This window comes from Pan troglodytes, chromosome 4 (assembly GCF_028858775.2).
Source record: "Pan troglodytes isolate AG18354 chromosome 4, NHGRI_mPanTro3-v2.0_pri, whole genome shotgun sequence".
NCBI classification, from domain to species: Eukaryota; Metazoa; Chordata; class Mammalia; order Primates; family Hominidae; genus Pan; species Pan troglodytes.
In genome coordinates, this window is record NC_072402.2 from 41,164,779 (window position 1) to 41,172,072 (window position 7,294).

A 7,294-nucleotide genomic window follows, 5' to 3' on the forward strand; every position below is an offset into this window, starting at 1 on the left:
AAAAAAAGAAGAAGAAGAAAAAAATAGCAAAATTAGCCAGATGTAGTGGTGCATGCCTGTAGTCCCAGCAACTTGGGAGGCTGAGGCAGGAGGATCACCTGAACTTGGGAAGGTTGAGGCTGCAGTGAGCTGCAGTGGAGCCACTGCACTCCAGCCTGGGCGACAGTGTGAGACTGTCTCAAAAAGGGGGGGAAAAGAGTAAACATACCCCACACCCCCGTAACACACAAACATATATGTGAATGTATAAATAAATAGACACAGTATATTAGAGACATTAGATAGGTCCTCCATAAATATATCAAATATATATGTAATTATATACCCAAACAATTGCTTAGTTTATTCCTATGTGATGTGTATATACATGTACATATGTATATGTATATAACCCATATGTATATGTGTAAACCAAAAAGTGACTGAGGCAAATAATTGATTTAGAGGTTTATTTTGTCAAGGTTGAGGACACACCCAGGAAGAAGAAACACAAGTCACAGTAGGATCTGTGTCCTGTGCTTTGTCTTGCAAAACGATAAATAAAAATAACCCAATAGAAAAATGGGCAAAGGATATGAAAAGAAGAGGAAACCCTCAAAAGAGGGTTCGGAGGACTTCAATATTTAAAGGGGAAATAGTGAGCAGGAAGGGAAGGAGGAAAGGGGAAGAAGTGGCAGAGGGTAGGTAATGAGGCAAGCGGTCATATTCTTGTGAGGCCTTTTTTTTTCTTTAAGCGCCCAGTGAATCTACATTTTACATGTGAAAAAAAGGAGTCAGGGAAAAGGCAATTACACATTTGACTTGTGCTCACATCTACAGTTTACATAAGACAAAGTAAGCATGTGAAATTACAGCTATCTGTGAACTAAAGGAAAGCAGTTTTTGTGTGACTCAGGTCCCAAGCTTAACTTTCCCTTTGGCATGGTGAGTTGAGGATCTCAAGATTTTATTTTATGTATACAGATATGTAACATGTATTATATATGTATGTATATAATTTACATACACACTATATAGAGAGAGGAACAGAGAGAGAGAGACAGAGACAGAGAGATGGATAGATTGGATGGATACCTCTCCAAGTATCAACAGTGGCTCCTACTGTTCCCCAGACTGGGACTCTGCCCCTTCCCAACTTCTCCACCTTCTGAAATCCTGCTCATTCTTCAAACTGCGTTCAAATCCTGGTTTCTCCATGAAGACTCCCCATTCCCACCCTCTTCACCAGTGTTAATCTCCTCAGTGTTCCCATACACTTTGTTTCTTCCACTTTGGCATTTATTTCTGCCCTGTTTTATCTCTAATTCTTTGTATCTCTTAACTAGACTGAAACAACTTTGAGGGTAAGAGCCATTTCCCAGCCATTTTTTAAAAATCCCACAGCTCTAGCACAAGGCTTTGCATGTCATTGATTCTCAATAAATAATCATTGAATGAAAGTTATTCAAAGAAACTTTATTTTGAGATAGACATATTTTTTAAGTTATAATTTCCTTTTACCCTCTGTTGATGTCACCTAACAGAAATCTACAACTTTGTCCTAATTTCATTACACTTAAAGTTTAAAACCTCATAATAACTGCATGCCAAAAAAATCTTATTTTCCCAAACAGTGTTGTTTGATGTCTTACATATTGGCATCTATATTGTGGAATTTCAACCTTGTCTGCTCATAGTAATCACCTGGACAATTTTTTTTAAAATACTGTTTCCAGAGCCACGACTTCTGCAAAATCTCAATTAAGATTTTGGATCAGTCCGGGCATGGTGGCTCACACCTATAATCCCAGCTCTTTGGAAAGTCGAGGCATCACCTAAGGTCACGAGTTTGAGACCAGACTGGCCAACATGGTGAAATCCTGTCTCTACTAAAAATACAAAATTAGGGCCGAGTGTGGGGGCTCACGCCTGTAATCCCAGCACTTTGAGAGGTCGAGGCGGGAGGATCACAAGGTCAAGAGTTCGAGACCAGCCTGGCCAACATGGTGAAACCCCATCTCTACTAAAAATACAAAAATTAGCTGAGCATGGTGGCGGGCGTCTGTAATCCCAGCTACTCAGGAGGCTGAGGCAGGAGAATTGCTTGAACCTGGAGGCAGGGGTTGCAGTGAGCTGAGATCTCAACACTGCACTCCAGCCTGGGGAAAAAAAAAATTAGCCGGGCATGGTGGCACACGCCTGTAACCCCAGCTACTCGGGAGGCTGAGGCAGGAGAATTGCTTCAACCTCAGAGGTGGAGGTTACAGTGAGCCGAGATCGCGCTATTGCATTCCAGCCTGGGCAACAAGAGTGAAACTCCATCTCAAAAAAAGAAAAAAAAAGAAAGATTTTTGGATCAATTATTCTGAGGTACATCCTAAGCTTTTTTTCTGAAACGGAGTCTCACTCTTATCGCCCAGGCTGGAGTACAATGGCGCGATCTTTTTTTTTTTTTTTTTTTGAGACGGAGTCTCGCTCTGTCGCCCAGGCTGGAGTGCAGTGGTACCATCTCGGCTCACTGCAACCTCTGCCTCCCGGGTTCACACCATTCTCCTGCCTCAGCCTCCGGAGTAGCTGGGACTACAGGCGCCCGCCACCACGCCCGGCTAATTTTTTGTATTTTTAGTAGAGACAGGGTTTCACCATGTTAGCCAGGATGGTCTTGATCTCCTGACCTCGTGATCCGCCCGCCTCGGCCTCCCAAAGTGCTGGGATTACAGGCGTGAGCCACCGCGCCCGGCCAATGGCGCGGTCTTGGCTTACTGCAACCTCTGCCTCCGGGGTTCAAGTGATTCTCCTGACTTAGCCTCCTGAGTAGGAGAGATTATAGGCGCCTGCCACCACGCTCAGCTAATTTTTTTTTGAGATGGAGTCTCAATCTGTCGCCCAGGCTGGAGTGCAGTGGCGCGATCTCCGCTCACTGCAACCTCTGCCCTGCCACACCGGGTTCAAGCGATTCTCCTGCTAAACCTCCTGAGTAGCTGGGATTATAGGCGCCCACCACCACACTTGGCTAATTTTTGTATTTTTGGTAGAGACAGGGTTTCGCCATCTTGGCCATGCTGTACTCGAACTCCTGACCTAAGGTGATCCACCCGCCTCAGCCTCCCAAAGTGCTAGGATTACAGGCATGAGCCAATGCACCAGGCCGATTTTCTTTTCTTTTTAGTAGAGATGGCTTTCACCATGTTGACCAGGCTGGTCTTGAACTCCCGACCTCAGGTGATATGCCTGCCTCAGCCTCCCAAAGTGCTGGGATTACAGGAGTGATCCATGGCGTCCAGCCAAGATATTTATTTATTTATTTATTTGAGATAGGGTATCCCTCTGTCACCCAGGCTGGAGTGCAGTGGTGCGATCATAGCTCACTGAAGCCTCAAAGTCTTGGGGTCATGCCATCTTCCTGCCTCAGCCTCCTGAATGCTGGGACTACAGGCATGTGCCACCAAACATGGCTAATTTTTTTTTTTTCTGGTGGATACCGGGGGTCTCACTGTGTTGCCAAGGATGGTCTCGAACTCCTTGGCTCAAACAATCTTTCTGCCTTGGCCTCCCAAAGTTCTGGGGTTACAGGCATGTGGAACTGCACCCTGCCCTAGATCCTTACTTTAGAAGTTTCTCAGGTAATATTAGCATGCAGCAGGGTTGAAGTTTTACTGATCTAGTTCATTGACTTATGCTTCATGGGCCATTAATCCTTTACCACAGGGAGATCAAAGACTTTGCAGGAGTTCACTTGAGATCCAATCTCACTTGGCCATCTGGCTGACTCTCTGGGTCCTACTCATTTCCACCAAAATTCTAGCAATGTTAAGCATCTCCCCACACCCACATCAGGAACATTATTCTTACTTTACTTTTTCACCTTTTTTTTTTTTTAACAAATTACAAGTTTTGTCAGTTTGCTTTTACAGTTTACTACAAATGTCCTTTAATAATTCTTCAACTTTATTGTTTAATTTAAAAAAATATATACTATGGGCCAGGCGCGGTGGCTCATGCCTGTAATCCCAGCACTTTGGGAGGCCAAGATGGGCAGATCACCTGAGGCCGGGAGTTTGAGACCAGCCTGACCAACATGGAGAAACCCCATCTCTACTAAAAATACAAAATTAACCGGGCTTGGTGGCACATGCCTGTACCAGCTACTTGGGAGGCTGAGGCAGGAGAATTGCATGAACCCGGGAGGCGGAGGCTGCAATGAGCCGAGATCACACCATTGCACTCCAGCCTGGGCAACAACAGCGAAACTCCGTCTCTAAAAACAAAACAAAACAAAACAAAAACAAAATATATATATATACACACACACACTATACAGGCTCATGCCTGTAATCTCAGCACTTTGGGAGGCCAAGGTGGGTGGATCACTTGAGGTCAGGAGTTCGAGACCAGCCTGGCCAACATGGTAAACCCCCATCTCTAATAAAAATACAAAAATTAGCTGGGCGTGGTAATGTGTGCCTGTAATCCCAGCAACTGAGGAGGCTGAGGCAGGAGAATTGCTTGAACCAGGGAGGTGGAGGTTGCAGTGAGCCGAGATCATGCCACTTCACTCCAGCCTGGGCGACAGAGTGAGACTCTGTCTCAAAAAATAAAAATTACCTGCACTCCAACCTGGGTGACAGAGTGAGACTTTGCCTAAAAAACAAAAACAAACTATTCATATAAAAACATATATTGATATATATGTATTGAATATACATGAGCACACACACACACACGTGTGTCCTTATATCTATTATTCTGTATTTTGCTTTTCTTTCTTTCTTAAACTTGTTCTTGAATCTTTCAAATGTACGGAAGAATATATATAAGAAATCAACAGTCAATAAATAGGAACATAAACTCAAATGGTCAATAAACATATGAAAATATTCTCAATTTTATTGTAATTATGAAAATGCACATTCAAACCACACTAAGAAGATACTGTACATCTATCCGACTCAAAAATTTAAAAGTCTGACAAAGGGAGGATGTAAAGCAAAGGGAATGTTAACATAGTGCTGATTTGAGTAAAAGTTAGGACAACCACTTTGGAGAAGAAGTAGGCAATATCCAATGTATTAGTCAGTCATTGCCATAATGCTATGTTAAAAAAAAAAACAAAAAAAAACAGCCCAAATAAGCAAAAATTTGGCTGGGCATGGTGGCTCATGCCTGTAATCCCAGCACTTTGGGAGGCCGAGGTGGGCAGATCACTTGAGGTCAGGAGTTTGAGACCTACCTGGCCAACATGGTAAAACCCTATTTCTACTAAAAATACAATACCTCCCCCAGCTGTCTCCACCACACTGTCAATCTCACTCACTCTTTCCTAGCTGTTTCTAATCCTTCTTTAACAAACAATTTTTGGCTTTGCATTTCTCTTTCCTCCAAAATCGCCGAGGCCTCGACTTACTCACTGCTAAAAAAAAAAAAAAAAAAAAAAAGGGATTCTGTATATTTTTTAATGAAGAGTGTTGTTTTCACCTAAATCAGTCTGGCCTTGTGTATGACAACATAAAAAAACTCTGTCAAGGATAGAGCCCAAAAACTCACCAACAAAGCAAGTAATTACGCTGAACCCCCTTGGGCACTCTCTAATTGGATGTCCTGTGTCCTCCCAATTCTTAGTCCTTTAATACCTGTTTTTCTCTTTCTCTTAATTCAGACCTTGTGTCTTCTGTTTAGTTTCTCAATTCATACAAAACCACATCCAGGCCATCACTAATCATTCTATTCGACAAATGCTCCTTTTAACAACCCCACAATATCGCCCCTTGCCACAAAATCTTCCTTCAGCTTAATCTCTCCCAGTCTAGGTTCCCACACTGCCCCTAATCCCGCTAGAAGCAGCCCTGAGAAACATCACCCATTATCTCTCCATACCACCCCCCAAAAATTTTCACCACCCCAACACTTTTGTTTTATTTTTCTTATTAATATAAGAAGACAGGAATGTCAGGCCTCTGAGCCCAAGCTAAACCATCATGTCCCTTGTGACCTGCACGTATATCCAGATGGTCTGAAGTAACTGAAGAATCACAAAAGAAGTGAAAATGGACGGTTCCTGCCTTAACTGATGACATTACCTTGTGAAATTCCTTCTCCTGGCTCAGATGCTCCCCCACTGAGCACCTTGTGACCCCCGCCCCAGCCCGCCAGAGAACAACCCTTTGACTGTAATTTTCCACTACCTACCCAAATCCTGTAAAATGGCCCCACCCCTATCTCCCTTCGCTGACTCTCTTTTCAGACTCAGCCCGCCTGCACCCAGGTGAGATAAACAGCCTTGTTGCTCACACAAAGCCTGTTTGGTGGTCTCTTTACACGGACGTGCGTGACATGTATGTTTTTGTTTAACTTGTGTACAAAGGCTTATGGATAGGTGCAAAAATAAATTCTCTTTTGCAACCCAGAACTCATTGTTCAGTATGAGTTTTGATACATATAAGGGATATTATGATACCTGAGACAGTTAACTGATGGGAGTATTGATAGCCATAAAGGTTGGTTCCAGGCCAGGCACAGTGGCTCAAGCTTGCAATCCCCACACCAAGGTGGGAGTATTGCTTAAAGCCAGCAGTTCAAGGCCAGCCTGGGCAAGAAAGTAACAAATACCTCATCTCCACAAAAATTTAAAAATTAGCTGAGTACTGGGGCATGTGTCTGTGGTTGCAGCTACTCAGGAAGGGGAGGCTGAGGCAAGAGGATTGAGCACAGGAGTTGGAGGCTGCACTGAGCTTTGATGGCACCACTGTACTCCAGCCTGGGTAACAGGCTTTTTTTTTTTATTAAGACAGACCCTGTCTCTTTTTTTTTTTTTTGAGACGGAGTCTCGCTCTGTCACCCAGGCTGAGTGCAGTGGTGCGATCTCGGCTCACTGCAAGCTCCACCTCCTGGGTTCACGCCATTCTCCTGCCTCAGCCTCCCGAGTAACTGGGACTACAGGTGCCCACCACCACGCCTTGCTAATTTTTTGTATTTTTTAGTAGAGACGGGGTTTCACCGTGTTAGCCAGGATGGTCTCGATCTCCTGACCTCGTGATCCGCCCTCCTCAGCCTCCCAAAGTGCTGGGATTACAGGCATGAGCCACCGCGCCCGGCCCAGACCCTGTCTCTTAATAAAAAAAATTGATTCTAGGACTGTAGAAGAGGTAGTTAAACAGCATGGGATATGAGGGAAATCCTCAGCAGTATTAATTTTGCATTCCAATTTCATATTGACTTGATACATACGATGGCTTTTTGTTTTAAAGGCTTTATCTTGATGATGTCTGGAGTTAAAGGTATTGGCATATTCCACACATCTGTACCATTCTTAAGTGTG

General features: G+C 43.8%; 1 non-coding gene across 1 annotated transcript; it reads left to right on the forward strand.

Annotated features, from left to right (window-relative positions):
• Positions 1-6,301: 6,301 nt before the first annotated feature.
• On the forward strand, positions 6,302-6,426 carry LOC112209351 (small nucleolar RNA SNORA40). Its single transcript, XR_002944092.1, has one exon. It is a non-coding gene; the product is annotated as a small nucleolar RNA SNORA40 (small nucleolar RNA).
• Positions 6,427-7,294: the final 868 nt, after the last annotated feature.